The sequence below is a fragment of the Mobula hypostoma genome, chromosome 9 (genome assembly GCF_963921235.1).
Source record: "Mobula hypostoma chromosome 9, sMobHyp1.1, whole genome shotgun sequence".
Taxonomy (NCBI): Eukaryota; Metazoa; Chordata; class Chondrichthyes; order Myliobatiformes; family Myliobatidae; genus Mobula; species Mobula hypostoma.
The window spans coordinates 30,345,057-30,364,028 of record NC_086105.1 but is presented as its reverse complement, the minus strand read 5'-3'; positions in this window follow the sequence as shown (position 1 = coordinate 30,364,028).

Here is an 18,972-nt window from a genome sequence, read left to right as displayed (position 1 = left end):
ATTTTTTTTCCCTCCCCTTTCCCTCTTCTTATATTCCCCATTCTGGTTTCTTACCTCTTCTCCTCATCTGCCTATCGCCTCCCCTGATGCCCCTCCCTATTCCATTTCTCCCACGGTCCACTCTCCTCTCCCATCAGACTTCTCCTTAAAGTTCAAAGTAAACTTATAACCAAAGTACATTATGTCACCTTCCAGTGGTCCCCAACCACCGGGACGTGAGGAAACGATATGAGTCAGCTGCACCTTTCCTCATTCCCTGTCACGCACTGTCGAACTTGAAATAGGGTTGCCAACTGTCCCGTATTTGCCGGGACATCCAGTATATTGGGCTAAATTGGTTTGTCCCTAGGGGACCGCCCTTGTCCTGTATTTCCCCCGCTAAGGTAGAGCGTTCCTATGAAATCTTCCGTGCCGAAATGGCGTGAAGCGAAGAAGCAATTACCATTAATTTATATGGGAAAATTTTTGAGCGTTCCCAGACCCCAAAAAAACCTAACAAATCATACCCAAATAACATATAAAACCGAAAATAAATAACACTAACATATACAGTAGTAAAAGCAGGAATGATATGATAAATATACAGCCTATATAAAGTAGAAATAATGTATGTACAGTATGGTCAGGAAGATGAAGGCAAAACCGATTTGTGGGAAAAAAAAAATCGGCATGTACGCGCATGCGCACACAGGTACCCGCGCAAGGCTTCATGGTCATTGTGGTCTTTACTGAGGTAAAGTGTCCCGGGATTTGACTGCTACTTTTGTCCCTTATTTGGGAGTGATAAAATTGGCAACCCTAACTGTAAAAGACATGTTGAGGTGAGTTTAACCCTACTTGAACACCTCTCCCCGGCGCCCCCCCCGCCCCCGGTTGGCCGGTCCGCAAGAATATTGTCAATATTAAACCGGTCCACGGTGCAAAAAAGGTTGGGGACCCCTGCCTTATACAACTCGAGATAGGTTTTCTTGCGGGCATCCATAGTAAATCCAAGTCACACAATAGAATCAATGAAGGACTGCACTCAACAGGATGGACAAACAACCAATGTGCAGAACACAGCAAACTGAAAATATAAAAGGAAAAAAATAAATAAATAAGCAATCATTATCGAGAACATAGGATGAAGAGCCCTTGAATGTGAATCCACAGGTTGTGGGAACAGTTCAATGATGGAGCAAGTGAAGTTATCCTCTTTGGTCTAAGAACCTGATGGTTGAGGGATAGTAATTGTGAGAGAGAGCCTGTTTGAGATGCCAAAGTGTTGGGATGGACTTTAGTTTTTGATGGATTCTAGATCAAGAGCCCTTCGGGGGCTTCTGCTATTGTTGGCATGATGGAACCATCAATTCAACTTGGTGAACCAACCCTGGAAAACGTGGACCACTTCCCGTGTCTTGGAAGTCACCTTTCCTCCAATATCGACCTTAATGATGAGATCCAATATCATCTTAAATGTGCTGGAACAGCTTTTGGACGTCTCCGAACAAGAGTCTTTCATGATCTTGACATCTGAACAGACACCAAAATGTTAGTGTACAAAGCAGTGGTAATCCCAATGCTCCTACATGCATCAGAAACCTGGACACATACCGACGACATCTGAAGGCACTTAAAACGTTCCATCAACACTGTCTTCGAAACATCTTGAATATCAGCTGGGAAGATAGAAGAACCAACGTCATCGTGCTAAATGAAGCAAAGACAACAAGCATTGAAGCCTACGTTATCGAGAACCAATTAAGGTGAAGCGGTCATGTTGTTCAGATGAAAGATGAATGTCTGCCAAAACAAATCTTCTACTCCCAGCTTAAAGAAGGCAAATGTAAAAGAGGCGGACAACAGAAGAGATTCAAAGACGTCTTAAAAGCCAACATGAAGAAATGTAACATCGACATCAACAATTGGGAAACCAGTGCCAAGGACAGGAAACTCTGGCAAGTCATCATCCGAGAAGGAACAGCAACTTTCGAAGCCAACAGATGTGCAAAATTAGAAGAAAAGAGAAGAAAATGGAAAGAGAGGCAGCAACAACCAAAGTCCGATCTGCCATCTAGAACTACCTGTCCTGAATGCGGAAGAACTTTCAGAGCCAAGGTTGGACTCATAAGCCACTTGAGAGCCCATAAGTAGATCAACAGAATGAAGACCTCGAGGGATAGCCACAATAGCATGATGGGGGGAGGGAGGTCAGTGCTTTTGCTGGAGCAAGTGGGGGGAGAGGGAGGGAGAGGATTGGTGTTTCTGCTGCTGCTTGTGCGTGGAGGGGGGAGGGGGGCTTTGGGGTTCTGATATTTCTGTCATTCATTCTTCGGGTTTTTTCCTGTTTCGTGGATATCTGCAAAGAGTAAGAACTTCAGGTTGTTTACTGTACATGTTCTCTGATATTAAACTGAATTATTTGAACCTGGTGGTGTAAGTCCTGAGGCTTCTATACCTTCTTCTTGATGGCAGCAGTGAGAAGAGAACATGACTCGGGTGGTATGGTCCTTACCGCTTTCCTGTTACAGGTTTCCATGAAGGTGTGCTCAATGATGGGGAGGGCTTTACCTGTGATGGAATGGGCTATATCCACTCCATTTTGTAGGTTTTCCGTTCCATACCAAACTGTTATGTAGTCAGTCAATATCCTCTCCAGCACACATCGATAGAAGTTTGTCAAAGTTTTAGATGTCATGCTGAATCTTCACAAACTTATAAAGAAGTAAATGCAGTGCTGTGCTTTCTTCATAATTGCACTTACGTGCTGGGCCCAGGACAGATCCTCTGAAATAATAACACAAAGGATTTAAAGTTGCTGACCCTCTCCACCTCTGATCTCCCAGAGAACAATGGCTCATGGACCTCCTATTTCTTCCTCTTGAAGTCAATAATCAGCTCCTTGGTCTTGCTGACATTGAGTAAGAGGTTGTTGTTATGGCACCACTCAGCCAGATTTCAATCTCCTTCCTATATACTGATTCATCACCATCTTTGGTACGGTCACTGACAGCAGTGTCATCAGCAAACTTAAATAAGCCATTGGAGCTGTGCTTGGCCTCACAGTCATAAGTATAAAGTGAGAAGAGCAGGGGCTAAGCACACAGCCTTGTGGTGAACCTGTGCTGATGGTGATTGTGGAGGAAATGTTGTTGCCAACCTGAGCTGACTAGGGTCTGCAAATGAGGAAATCGAGGATCCAATTGCACAAGGAGGTATTGAGGTGAAAGTCTTGAAGCTTATTGATTAGTGTTGAAGGAATGATGGTATTGAATATCGACCTGTAGTCAATAATGCACATCCTGACATGTGCACCTTTGCTGTCCAAGGCTGAGTGAAAAGCCAATGAAAGGTCATCTGCTGCGGACCTGTTATGCAGACTGAAGTGGATCCAACTCGTTTCTCATGTCTCATACAGGAGTTGATATATTTCATTACCAACCTCTCAAAGCACTTCATCACAGTGGATGCAAGTGTTACTGAACGATCATGACTGAGGCGGGTCACCACAGCCACTGATGTAATTGAAGCCTGCTTGAAGCAGGTGGGTACTTCAGACTGCCGAAGTGAGGGGTTAAAGATATTGGTGAACACTCCAGCCAGCTGATCAGCACATGTCCTTAGTACTCAGCCAGGTGCCCTATCTGCCACCAAGAATATATATATATATATATATTCTTGGTGGCAGGAAGACTACTGCCAGTGATGCGTTGGACAGTTTTGACTACGCTTTGCACAGCTTTCCTGTTCACCATTGTGCAGTTTCAGCACAACACACTGATGCAGCTTGTGAAAGAGCTATCATCAGACCATAAGAGATAGGAGCAGACTTAGGCCATTTGGCCGATCAAGTCTGCTCCGTCATTTCATCATGGCTGATCCATTTTCTCTCTCAACTTCAGTCTCCTGCCTTCTCCCTGTAACCTTTCATGCCCTGGCTAATCAAGAACATATCAACCACCTTAAATACACCAAATGATCTGGCCTCCACAGCCATCTGTGGCAACAAATTCCACAGATTCACCACCCTATGGCTGAAGAATTTTTTTCTCTTCTCTGTTCTAAATGGATGTCTCTCTATTCTGAGACTGTGCCCTCTGATCCTAGACTCGCCTGCTATCGGAAGCATCCTCTCCACATCCCCTCTACACCTTTCTGCATTCTATAGATTTCAATGAGATCCCTCACTCTTCTAAGTTCCGGCAAGTACAGTCCCAGAGCCTTCAAATGCTCCTCATACAATACAAACATTCTTTCATTCCCGGAATCACTCTTGTGAATCTCCTCTGAACCCTCTCCAATGTCAGCACATTCTTTCTTAGATAAGGGCCGGAAACTGTTAACAATACTCCCAGTGAGGCCACACCAGTGCTTTATAAAGCTTAGGCATTACACCCTTGCTTTTATATTCTAGTCCTCTTGAAATGCTAACATTGCATTGGCCTTCTTCACCACCAACTCAGCCTGCAAGTTCACCTTTAAAGAATCCTGCCCAAGGACTCTCAAGTCCCTTTGCACATCAGATCTTTGGATTTTCTCCCCATTTAGAAAATCGTCTGCGCTTTTATACTTTCTACCAAAGTGCATGACCATACACTTCCTGACACTGTATTCCATCTGCCACTTCTTAGCCCATTCTCCTAATCTGTCCAAGTCCTCTGCAGCCTCCCTGTAGTATTTGTACATGTGCTTTCTGTATTTTTTGGAATTCGAAACCCACTGTTAGCAGTTCCACTCCACACAATATCGTGAATAAAATGCTCTTTACTTTAAAGTCTGAAAGTGTCTGAGTCATGCATTTGAGCAATTTCTCTAACAGTTCTGGTGACAAGGAAGACTGGCGACCACACAGTTAGCGAGTCACTTTTCCCATGCTCATGAATAAAGGTACTCTAGCCACGTCAAAGTCTGTGTCGAATTTATTTGTGACCAACTTTAATTCAGCTTCCTTAGCAAATCAATTTCCCTAACAGTCACCCTTTTTGATTTTGTCACCATGTTACGCTGTAACTCATCACACCGACTACAATTTTGCTCTACTATTTTTCTATCCTTCCTGACAGTCTCACTGCACACTGCACCTGGATGTATACCAACTGCCCCATCCTTAGCCCACTCATTCTGGTTCCTAACCTCCTGCCAAACCCACATCAACAGCTCTGGCAAAGCTGCCTGCAAGGATATTGGAAATGCAAACACGAGGAAATCTGCAGATGCTGGAATTTCAAGCAACACACATAGAAGTTGCTGGTGAACGCAGCAGACCAGGCAGCATCTCTAGGAAGGGGTACAGTCAACGTTTCGGGCCGAGACCCTTCGTCAGGATTGAAGGGTCTCAACCCGAAACGTTGACTGTACCTCTTCCTAGAGATGCTGCCTGGCCTGCTGCGTTCACCAGCAACTTTTATGTGTGTTGCAAGGATATTGGTCTCCCTTGGCTTCAGGTGTAACCCGTCCCTTTTGTTCATGCCATACCTTCCCTGGAAGTGATACCATTGATCCAGAATTCTGAAGCCTGCCCCTGCACCAGTGATGCAGCCACACATTTATCTGCCAAATCATTCTATTCTTACCCCCACTGGTGCGTTGCACAGTCAGCATTCCAGAAATTGCTGTCCTGGAGGTCCCAGTTTTCAGTTTTCTACCTAACTCCTAAAATTATCCCTTCAAGACCTCCTCTCTTGTCCTACCTGTCACTGGTGCCAATATGTAACAAAGCTTCTGGCTGCTCACCCTCCTACTTTAGAATGCCGTGGACCTGATCCAAGACATCTCTTTCCTTGGCACCTGGGTGGCAACATACAATCTGGGTGTCTCTTTCATGTCCACAGAAACTTGTGTTTACTCCTCTAACTTTGGAACCTTGTATCACTACTGCAGTTCTCTCTTACCCCTTCCTTTCCATGCCACAGTGCCAGACTCAGTGCCAGAGATCCTGTCACTGTGCCCCCCCCCCGGTAGATCGTACACCCCAAAGGTATCTAAAGCGGTACACTTATTACTGGGGGAGCAGCCACAGGGGTACTCTGGGTACTCTGACCTGGCACACATTTCCTTTCCCTCTCCTGACAATCACTCGGGTACCTGCCTCCTGTAACTTTGGGGTAGCTCCTATCGATCACCTCCTCAGTTTCCTGTATGATCTAAAGGTTATCGAGCCGCATATCCAGTTCCCTTGCGTGTTTTTTGATGAGCTACATTTGGTTAGCTGGGAGGCTGGAGGTCTTCCAGAATTCCCATATTTCACACAATAAGCACAACATAGTCCCCTGGACCTATTCTCACTTCACTAACTGTGCATTAGCAGATAAAGAATGATAAAGAAGCAACTTACTAGAAGCTTACCTTGCCAAATCCTTTTGTCGCTGAAGACTGCTGAGCCAAAGCCTCCCCACTCTAACACTGGTCCACTCCAATAATGGATGCTCACTTGTACCTACCTTATTTTTATTTCCCCTTGCTAATGAATCACGATTCCATTAGGTTGCTGGAAAAAGCTGAAAGCCCACGAATACTCCTTTTTAAATCTTTCTCTCTGACCTGTATGTGGTGTGAAGTACACTTTCACATTGTCTTATAACAAACAACAATGAACCCAGTGTGGATTAATCATATGTGTACTTATTTTACTTGCTGCAAGGGAAGACTATCACTGCACAACAGCCGGTGATAGCTTTGAGAAAACAAATGACACTCTTTTATACACCAGTATTATCTACCCATGCCAGTTCAAGGACAGGGTGCATTCTGTTAGTCTGCTTAATTAGTGTACAGTACTGTACTTGACATTCTTTCAGTAACCAAATCCACTTGTCTTTCTGCAGTTTGTTATGTATCCAAGGTCCATAGGCATAATGTTGAATGAACACCATTAGCAAAGCACTCTGGTACAATACAGGTTCCATTTTGTTACAACAAACAAAGTACATTTTCAGAGTAGCCTCCTCTCTCAATTTGATTGGGCTGACAGAAAAACTGTAGGATGAGGCTATCCATCCTCATCCTATGGATTTACAGAAAGAATTAAACATATAGCATCGAATTAAAGGAAGAAATATAAAAAGCTGCAAGAACAACACTCAGCTTGAGGATTGAGAACATTTTAGAACTCAGCAAAGGAAGTCCAAGAATTTGACTTAAAACAAATTGTAATTAGGATATGAAAGGTAACTGCCAAGCAACATAAAAATGGACTGCAAGACTATTTATAGGTCTACAAAAAGGAATAAACTGGCAAGGGTAGATGAGAATGGCAGGAGCACTTTTAATTAGGAATAAGGACAAGGTGTCTATCTTCTTGGAGAAAGGGACAGAGAACCTGCCAACTACATGAGAGAACTAAGGCCCCAGTGAAGCCAAGAAACTGAAGGAAATTATAATTAAAAGATAAAGTAAAAATAAAACACTGGAGATGTTATATGAACCTTAGTGAGACCACATGTTAAATGATAGTGCAAATTACCTTTAATATTGCACTCCTAAAGGGAGTGCGACAAAGATTCACCAGATTTTTCCCATAAAGGGAAAGGTTGGATAGACCATATCAATTGTCTCAAGAATGAGAGGTGATCACGCTGAAATGAAATTTGTTACAGAATGATGCATGGAAGACATTTCTTCTGGCTATACAACACAGAACAGGTCCTTCTGGCCCAACAAGCTGCACTGTCCAGTAACCTACCTATTTAAACCTAGCCTTGTCACAGGACAATTAACAGTGACCAATTAACCAACTAACTGGGATGAGGGGTGATTGATAAGTTCATGGCCTAAGGTAGAAGGAGATGTTATTAACTTCAAACTTTCTGCATTATCACTCAAAGAGCTGAACTGCATGTGCATGTAGTGAGAGCTGTATAACTCATCTCCTTCTACCTTAGGCCACGGACCTATCAATCACCCCTGCTGTAGGCACTTTCTGGAGGTCCAAGATCCGTATGCTCCACGACCGCTGGACTAAGTGTGTAAATGTAGGAGGGGACTATGTTGAAAAATAAATGTGCTAGGTTTTCTAAAATTGACTCCTTCTACCTTAGGCCACAAACTTTTCAATTACCCCTCCGTATGCCTTTGGTCTGCGGGATGTAAGCAGAAAAGCCAGAGGAATCCCATGTGTTCATGGGGAGGACGTACAAACTCTTTACAGAGGAGACTGGAATAGAACTCTGTACTCCAGATGTGATAGTGTTGCACTATCTACGATGTAGCCTGGGAACTATTTGTGATCTGGAGAGGCAGCAAAAGCTCCATTGCATTGAGTTAATTCAAAACAGTTTTCTGAACATTAACAAAATTTAAAAATATAAGACAGCACAGGAAAATGATGTTGAGGTTTTAGTCTCCCCTACCCTGGGAAAAAGACTGTGATCATTCACCTTATGCTCCTCATGATTTCAAATATATTTCTAAGGAAACTCCTCAGACTCCTATATCCAAGGGATAAATGGTGGAGCCTATCCAGTATCTCCTTATAAATCAAGCTTTCCAGTCCAGGGAACACACTGGTGAGTCTTTTCTGCACAATTTCCAGAGCAATGACATATTTTGTGTAGCTAGACAATCAGACTATATACAATATGATGGTCAGAACTGTACCTAGTCTAACTAATGTTATGAGTTCTGGGATAGCTTCTCTCATCTATAGCTTGTAGTTGAAGGAGGGCATCCTTCAAGTCTTTAGAAAGACTTCATTGCCCTGTTTGTCAACTCAGATTCTTAAGATCGGGTTCATCTGCTCCTCCGTACTAGATCCATAAATTTGTTATGCAACTTTTTGCCATTTTGCACCTCCACTGATGGATTGTCTCACTGACTTTGGATTAAATTCCATTTGCTATTTTTTGCCAACTGACTAGGTTATCTATATTTCTTGCAGTCTAAAGCTTTTCTCTTCACAGTCAGCCACATCATCTGCAACTTCCTTTATCATGCCCACTGCCCACTGCACCTAGGTCTCAATTATTAATATATATTGGGATTGAGCACTAAATCCAGTGGGATTCCACATCATGGCTTTACAGTCACAAAAGCACCTGTCAACCATTTTCTTCCTGCCACCGAGCCAATTTTGGATCCAGTTTGCCATTCTGCCTTAGATCTCTGGAGCTTTTCTTCCGACTGGCCTGTCATGGGACCTTACCTGTAGCCTTGCTAAAATCAATGTAAACTACACTGTCCATCCTCAACAAGCTAAGTCAAGTTAAAACCTTCCTTAACAAATGCAAATTGACTGATTCTGATTGATCTGTCTTTCTACATGAAGTTTTATACTGTCTCTTAGAACTGATTCCAGTATTTTTTCCAGAACCAAAGTGGACCTCATTAGTCTGTAGATACTCAGTTTATTGCTTCCTCTATTTTTAAATAATTGTAGAGTAGCAGTACTCTAATAGTTGGAAATACTCCAATCTTCTGGCAACTTTGCTATAGCTAGTGTGGTTTGATAAGTAGTCTTTCAAGCCTCTGCAATTCCCTCCCCTTCTTTTAGCAGCCTGGGATTTATTTCATCCAGGCCTGATAATATATACATTTTCAAAGATGCTAAACCCCTTAAAAATTCTTTTGAACTTAGTGCTTTGTTTTATTCTTTTAGCATTGTTAACTTTCAGTGCTATTTTTAGTGATTCCTGCATGAATATTTCTAAATCCTTTGTCTTCATATGCTTTAGTTCCTCTTGCTATTCAGATTTATCTTCTAAGCTGTTTGTGACCTTCATTTTTCTTTGCATTAGAATGTAATATCTTTTATAGCTATCTGGCCTTTTTTCCAATGCTAACCTGTAGTCTATTCAGAATTTTGCATTGTTTATTATTTCATTGAGTAAACCACTGATTCCAGATTCCACGTCCAGAAAATAATTGAGAAGCCCTTGCAAACTTCCAAGGTGAATTTTATACAGCATTCAGAGCAATGCTCCCTTAAAAGAAATAACACTTGAAGACAATAACCACATAAACTTTAATATTGAGAGAAGCATGTTGAGAGATAATGAGAAAAGCCTCTGAAGAAAGATAATGTAGCTCGGGTTGTAACACAGCAAGATGACTGAACATCACTTTTAGGGTTGATATCCATAGCATTGCAACAAACACAAAATTTGTCCATGTGACATTGTCTCTACTTCAGAACTAGGAGTGCTGGAGTTTGAACAAGGGGAAATATAAGAATGGATTCCAAATCCAGAAAGGCTACACTTGGTTTACAAATATCTCGTTGACACACCAATTATTAATAGTGAATCACAGGAAAACACCATTCCTCAACAGCAAAAGTGAAAAACCTCCTGGTTTCATCTTGAAATTATGGCTGGTGGTGGCTCAGTGAATGAGCTGCAAGAGGCCATGATCTTTGATTCTGTACAGGAAATGTCCTCATAATGAAAGAAAGTATGGAAAGCTGAGTCCTGTTTCACATTTACTTTCATCCTGCCACATTCATTATGCCACTCCATGATGCCCAACTATTTTCTTTCTTGTCATTTACTAACAAGCTCATTTTGCTTTCACTACACCCACTCACCCCTTCTAATATAATTCATGCTTCTCTCTGTCACTTTTATTGAGTGCATTGCAGTTATCACAATGGGATTAGAATAGGCACATGTTATCGCATCTACTTAAGCGCCACGAAACAGAGGAGAACTGAAGGCAGCTCTCCATATTTTCCAGGCAGGGTAGCACTGGAGATTAGTGGATGCCAAAAAGGTGGGATTACTTCCTCCCTCCTGGTGAAATAATCAAGCACCAGTCACCTATATATGATGACCCATTCCAGTTTATTACCTTTGATACAAGTCATGAGCTTTATTGTCTTATGGCAGCAGTACAGAGCAAGAGATGAAAATTCATTTAAGCTACAAAATAAATAAATAGTGGAAAAGAAGAATTATGAGGTAGTGTTCAGAAAACTAGAGGTAGAGGGGAAGAAGCTGTCCCTAAAACTGAGAGTGTGGGTCTTCTAATCCCTGTACCTCCCCCCGACGTTAGTAATGAGAAGAAGACGCATCCTGATAGTGAAAGGTCATTAATGATGGATGCCACCTTCTTAAAGATGTCCTTGATGATGGAAAGGGTTCTGCCTGTGATGACTTTGCCTGAGTCAACAACCTTCTACAACCTATTGTGATCCTGAGCATTACAGCCTCCAAACCAGGCATAGCACACAGAACATAGAACAGTACAGCACAGGATATTGTGCCGACCTTTCAACCTGCTCCAAGATCTGTCAGCTGATCAGGTTCATTAACTAGCACTAGATCCAATATACCCTCTCCTCTAGTTGGCCTGTCCCCATATTGTGTCAGGAATCCTTCCTGGACCATCTAAACCTTTTCCAGAAGAGAGGTCACCCATGAAAACAACCCTATTATTTTTGCATCTTTCCAAAATCTGCCTCCTGATAGGCCCCTTACTGTCTCTGCTTCTATTAGGGGGTTTCTATAGAATACTCCCAATTGAGTGATTGTTGGGAGTCCCATTTCTGACTTCCACCCACACTGACTCATTAGACGATCCCTCCATACTGTCCTTCCTTTCTACAGCTGAGATACTATTGTATTCTACTGCGCTGATTGCCAGAAAATGATCTGTCGGCACGGGAGATGTTATTGCTGGTCTGCATTGACTACAATCTGTAATATCAGAAGACCTGTAAAAGCTGCTACTACATATACAGCACTTCATTGTCTGTAGCTCACACAACTGCCCTCTCTGATCCATACCTTTGAGAAGTTGGGTACTATGGGACATTCATTCTGATCACGTTGGTCCTCATCTAAATAACCAAAGGGCCATCCTGCTGTAATTCAGAAAATCAAGTGTAAAGTTTCAATAAACTCTATTCAATAAGCAAATCTGAAAAGGAACTGTGAATACATAATATTTAAAGCAGTGTTTCCATAACTTTGTCTCATCACATCAATGCTATTAACAGTTGAATTATTGCCCTGGTTGAGTGAATAGTCAATATTAATAGGCAGCCTACTTCTTCAGAAGGGATTTTGCATAAATAAATAAATGCAGATGCCTAGAGAAATACTAATGGAGGTGGCGACAATAGAAAAAAAGTCCTATGTCATGATGATACTTGCAATTGATGCCATTTTAATTTACAGCCACTTGGACCGAATCAGAATATTCAGCCATTAAGGCGAGCTTCATAATATCTTAATGAAAATCTCAATCAACATTTGATGTTTGATTTAAAGGGCTTTGACTTCATTCCACAGTGTGCTATCCAACATGTTCTTGGTGCTACCCCAGAAGGACAAGTGTTTGAACGAGGAATCCATCATTTAAAAATAATAAGGACTCTGGAGTAGATAAAATAAAAAGAACTTACTACTTCCTCCTCCCCTCTTTCCTCTGATATCCCCCTAATCTCACCTTCCCTAAATACCCCTGCCTATTACTCTCTTTCTCCTCTTCTGACCCTAATCCTTGTCCCAACTCCAACCCCTGCTAGCTCTTTGCTACCCCTCACCCGACTTCCCCTCTGATGCTGAGCTGTCAGTCCTCAGCAAAGGCTTCAACTTTGAACCCCTTTCCCTGCATAGTGTAACATAATTGGTGGAAATGCACATAATTCATGACCACCGATATTGAGTTGCGGTTTCACTTTAAGAGGCAGGTGTGACATGATGACATAGTAAAGTAAAGGGTTTTAGCATGCTTTGTGTTCAGGTTTTTGGAGATCAATAAATGTGTTATGATTTTTACTTAAACTTAAAACGCCTCACCCAGTTTTATTTATGAAAACCTACACCTGCACCTCTACAAGGTTGATGTTCGCCACGATATGGAATGCTTCTTCCACTGTCTCCACCTCTGTGCATATTTCTTTGGCAAGGATTCCTACCCCATGCACCCTTCCTCCACCACCTCCCCTCCACAGATGATCCCTTCTCATATCTTCAACTCCCCTTCCTCTCTTAAATACCCCCTTGGCCCTTTTACATTTCCTCGACCTTCTCATCTCCAGTTGCCACTAAGAAATCAATCACTTCAACCTGCCCACTTTCTTGACCTGCTCTAACCTCACCCCCTCCAAATGTGCCATCTTCCATTTACTTTGCACCAGCTGCAGCTCACTTATCAAACCTGTAGACAAGGGTGGTGCCATTAATCCGATGGACTGATTTTGCAGAGGCCAGATAACAGCCCTCAGATACTTCCTGTTACCAAGCCCTGTATGGTAACTCCACCAACAAAACACCGGACCTGCACTGTCACAGAACTTATTGCATCAGGAGATCTCCTCTCCACAGCTATCAACCTCATAATGCCTTAACCCCTCACTTCCTACTTCTATCTCTTACCAAGATCCACAAACAGGACTATCCTGGTAGACACATCGTTTCTGCCTGCGCTTGCACCATCAAACTTATCACCTCATACGTTGATTTTCTGCTGTCTCCTCTTTTCCAATCCCTTCCCAACCATATACAGAATGCCCTCAACTGCCCGCCATCATTCAGAAAAAATCCAATTCCCCATCCCCAGTGCCTCATCTTTACTATGGATGTCTAGTCCTTATACACCCTCATCCATCATCAGAAAGATCAAAAAGCCTTCCACTTCTTTCTACAACAACGATCCAACCAGTTTGCTTCCAACAATGCTCTCATCCACCTTGCTGAGCTTGTTCTTACCTTAAACAACTTCTCTTCTGACTCCACTCACTTTTTCCAAATCAAATGTATGAAGATGGGCCCAACTATTCACGGCTTTTTGTTGGCTATGTGAACAGTCACTGGCCCGAAACGTTGACTGTGCCTGGCCTGCTGAGCTCCTCCAGCATTTTGTATGTGTTGCTGTTCCAAACCTTCTTTGGTATCACTCCCCAAATCTTTCTTGTTACGTTGATGACTGCATTGGTTCTGCTTCTTGTGACTGTGCAGAACTCATCTATTTCATCACCTTCATCACTAACTTTCACCCTGCTCTCAAATTCTTGTAGATGATTTCTGACACCTCTCTCCCTTTCCTAGTTCTCACTGTCTCCCTTACAGGAGGCAAACTGTTGACTGATCTTCATTATAAACCTACCAACTCCAGCAGTTATTTAGACCACACCCCTTCCCACCCTGTCTCTAGTAAGAATGCTGTTCTTTTCTCCCAGATTCTCTATCTCTGCTACATCTGTTCCCATTTTGTAGACCATATTAACTGTCTTTCCAATTCCAACATTGATCTGTCCATCCTAAGCCTCCTCTTCTGCCAGGATGAAGCCAAATGCAAAGTGGAGTGGCAACGCCTTATTTTCCACTTGGGTACAACTCAATGGCATGAATATTGAGACTTCAAATTTTAGGAAAACTCACTCCCCCCATTTTCTTCTTCTCCCCTTCTGATCATCTGGTCCTCCCATTTTCCCCCTTTCCTTCCTCCCCCAAATCCCACCCCGCTGTCATCCATCTCTGTTTCTTTTATACTCCTGGCTCCATCCATCCACTTCACACACTCCTCCCCTTCTGTTTCCAACTGCCATTCACTTCTTCTCCTCAAGTTCAAGATTCAAGTACATTTATTATCAAAGAATGTATTAATTATACAATCTTGAGATTTGCTTGCGCACAGGTAACCACAAAGCAAGAGACTTGAAAGAACCCAATTAAAGAAAAAAAGAATAAAAATAAAAATAAAAGACCAATATTCGATGCACAAGAGAAAGAAAAAAATAAAGATTATGCAAATAATTGAAGTGAACAACAACAGCATTCTGAACCAAAATTAGCTCCTCTGATCTGAACCCTGGAACAGCCTGAAGTAGACCCAAAGTCTTGGTTATCAGTTCATCATATTAGCTGGCACAGAGCACAGCAGCCGAAGCAATCTTCATAGCCTCAGCACCGTGGAGATGACCATCGTGGAAAACGAGTGAAATTGGCTCTTATCCCGACCGACACCCTGTCTTTTCAGTCTATCTGGGTTGGTCTTTAAATTGATCGAAAAACAGAACAATGAAAGGCTCTATACCCTGGAGAGATTGTGGAGAGTAAAATTGACTTTCACCTCCAATCTGGGCCTCAGCTCCCAGGGCGATCCAACCTTGCACCCGGGCCTGTTGTACAAGCACCATATCTCCTCTGCCTGGGCTCCTTTAGGTGCACAGAGTGATCCACCCTCACTGCCAGGCCAGCTGTATGGACTTCCAAACTCCATCTTGGCTCATCCCCTGAAGTCACCTCACCATCGCTCGCCCCTTCACTGTTTGTGGCAATAATTTAACAGAATTTACCTCAGAAAAGGTATTTTTAGTGCTGTTTTAGTCAGATTTCTTAGCTTTTTGACTACCAGAAAGCTGTCGCACAGGTTCTGTAGCGCCATCTTAACCAGAAGTTCCAGTAAATTCCCATTCCCACTTTCTTATCAGAATCGGGTACTGATGTTCCTGCCAACCTCTCTGCTTGAGCTACTCTACAAAATAAACAGGAAACTATACAACCTTCACGTCTTCCATTCCAGAACAAGATCAGATGCACTTCTATCTTTTAGTTTCTGTGAAACTAAACACTTGTGCATACATAAAGTCTAAATTCCAAATCATTGAGATTTAGTTCACTGAAGTTTATGAGAGACAGCTCACAGTAAACATTTGGAAGACCAACCTTAGCACCCCTCCTCCCACTTCCTCCACACAATCAAGATCCATCATGCCACATGGATGCCACAACAAGAATCACTTTCCAGGTTTCAGGTAAAGATAGAGATCAGACAACATCCTCCATTGCCTCTAATGCACCAGCATGATCATGTCTACCTGTGAAAAAAATGTTTTCAAAGATCAAGATACCAAATCCATCTGTGAGCCACAATAAACCATGCCCTTCTATTGCGTCCGAGATATAACCCATTATGGCAGATCATTTAAAGAGGCAGTGAAGCATCTAGAATGATTTTAAGTTCTATAGTTGGGAGCAGGTTGTGAAAGTGAATGCAGCGGAAGGAACTGCATAACTACCCACCCACCCTATCAAACTCCATCCCTCTGGCTTTTAGCATCTAAAGAACTATGTTGTAGATTTTAAAAGGGCCAGAAGAGTTTGCTGATAAAACCTCATACCATCTTTTAAAATAACATTGCAGCACTACAAAGATTTTTAGCAAGAATTCCACATTGGTATTAAATAACACCAGACTAAAATGTCCAAAGTGTAAAAATTCAAATCAGAATTCAGTCAGTACATGTAGGTGAGATTTATTTTCTTAAACAATCCCTTAGGTCAAGGATGACTTGCTTCCACTTGAGTTTTGTGAATTTTGAGGAGGGGCAGATAGAGTTTTAATTCTTGCATATTCCTTCTACTGCGTGTACTTGATTGGTCCATACTCCTGACTGTGAGACTCGGATCGTGCAAAGCCTTGATGGACAGTGTTATTATGGAGCCTGTAAGATCCTGACCATATGTGTTGATTGTGTAGAGTTGTACATTCTCCCAGTGACTGCACAAGTTTCCTTCAGGGACAGCAATTTTCTCCCATATCTTTAGAGATTGAGATTTTATGCTTAATTAGCCATCATAAATTGATACTAGTGTGCAGGTGAGTGGTAGAATTGGGGGAGCATTGATATAAATGTGGGGGAAGTAAAATGGTTAGGGCAGGAAAACTGTAAACATGAGAAAGTCTGCAGATGCTGGAAATCCAAAGCAACACACACAGAATGTTGGAGGAACTCAGCAGGTCAGGCAGCATCTGTGGAAATGAATAGATAGTTGACGTTTCAGGCTGAGAACCTCCTTTAGGAAAACTGTAAATGGTTGCTGGATGGTTGTCATGTACTTGGTGGGTCAAAGGACATCTTTCATGTGCAGTACCTCGCTACGATTCTTTCTTTCATTCCATGGAATTGGATGGCTTAGGCTCATTAGACCAAGTTCAAGTTCAAGTTTAATTACCATACATAAATATGGCCAAACGAAAAGGTGTTCCTTTTGGGCCAAGGTCTAAAACACATTACCCACAGTTTACAGCACATGGCACATAGCATATAGCACAAATATCACGCGTGGTTACAATTTCAGAAAAAGACAGATGCACAAAGAAAAAATATGTACTGCAGAGCTCAAGTACCCGACTGGCATGACTGTATATTGATGGTAAGCTGTCCTGGTCCAGCTTGTTCCTCCACTGAGTGAACACTGGAGGGCAGCACAGAGCAAACACCAGAGGGCAGCAGCAAGTGACACTGGAGGACAGCAATGAGCGAACACTTGAGGGCAGCACCCACGGGAGGAGACTGTCTCCAACCCAGTACAGATTCCAACATGCCCACAGAGGCCCCTGCTCTTTCCAACACCACCTTGGCATCTCCTTCCCCGTGTGGCTGCAGCTGGCAACATTGCAGCAGGGGCACCCTAGCGCTTGCTGGAACAGAAGGGCATGTTATGTGCTGTGTCTGTAAATAGATGAATGACCAATGAACTGAGTTTGCACAGTCTAGCCACTGGTACATAAAAATTGGATTAGGGATCAAGGTTGTATATGGCATATGTACTTTGATACTAATTTTACTTTGAACTTTGACAGTTTTCTGAGGTGAACAAGACAATTATTTCCACTGACCATGCAAATTATCTATCTAAGTGCTCACACCAATATGGTGACAGCCAAATAATTAGGGAGAAGCTGCTATGAATTATCAACATAGAGCCATTGAGCGCTACACCACAGAAACAGGCCCTTTGGCCGATCTAGTCCATGTTGACCTGATCTTCTGCCTAATCCCATCTACCTGCCCTGGTAGATATTGCTCCTTTTCTTCCTATTTGAAAAGAAGCTTGACTGTACTGTCTTTACATGATAAATGGCATTTGAAATGGGTGCAGCAACAATTGATGACTAGCATTTGTAATGTATGATGCAGCTATTTTCAGGAAAGCAAGGAAAAATGCAACGAATGCTATTTGTCCTAAAATCAACCATATAATTGTGTAAAGTAATGGTACTTAACAAATGCATTATGATGTTCAATAAAATCCAGGAAATATAGAGCAATGAATCACAGTCCCATAGGCTTCAAACAAACCAAAGCACCAGCCTGGAAAATATTCAGAAGTTGCTTTTAGAGTATTGTGACTCTTAAAAAATAGGAGACAGACAAACTCAATCTAATGGCATATTTCAGTGCAGGAATAGTAGACTGCATAATTGAAAACCTCTAGAATTCCGGATTTGTCTCATCCAGAGGGAAAATGGTGCATCACCTAACAAAAGGAATAAAAAGATCCTCATTCAAAAAGGTTCATGAGTCTCAATATTTAATATTCAGGAAAATAATGTTTATGATAGTAACGCAGTAAAACAAATATATGTATCCAAACTTACATTTTTATGTAGGTTCCAACCCATGGCAAGAAAGAGAATGAAGAAACTTGATGTGTAGGCATCGCCAATGTGGCATTGTGTAGAAAATGGCTGCTGGTAGCCAAGATTTCTTTCTTATTTAAGGATCATAGAGACGAAACATAATCTAATCGGGGCAGACAATGCAGGAGTACACCTGCATTCTGCTCATTAGCCCGTTCCACTCTTTGCAATCCAAACAAGTATTTCAAGTATGAAAGGAACCCGAACCTCTGAAGATGATCCAGGCATTATGTGCTGACTCCCTAAGGAATTCCTGGAGTGTGATATTAGGCATTGGCTACTATGGGTGTTCTTTTGTAACATGGTATACAGTTATACAGTATACTGCTGTTACTGAGTGTACCATATGCAGAATTTTGCTGAGCAGGGACTTTGGTGAAGAGGAGAAGATGGTGCAGTGTTTATATTTAAAAAAAACATGAGAATGTCAGAAATAGGAACAGTAGGCTTTCGGCACTTACGTCTTTGACACACAGGTGAAACTTAATTGCATCTCTTCTAATCTATCTATTTAAGGCAAGGATACCAGATCATTTTGGGAAGGAGTAGGAGTGAAGATGTGTAGTTTGCAAGATTGAGGTTAGGACACACAGATTTGCACTCCACTTTGGCACTTGTTGGCAA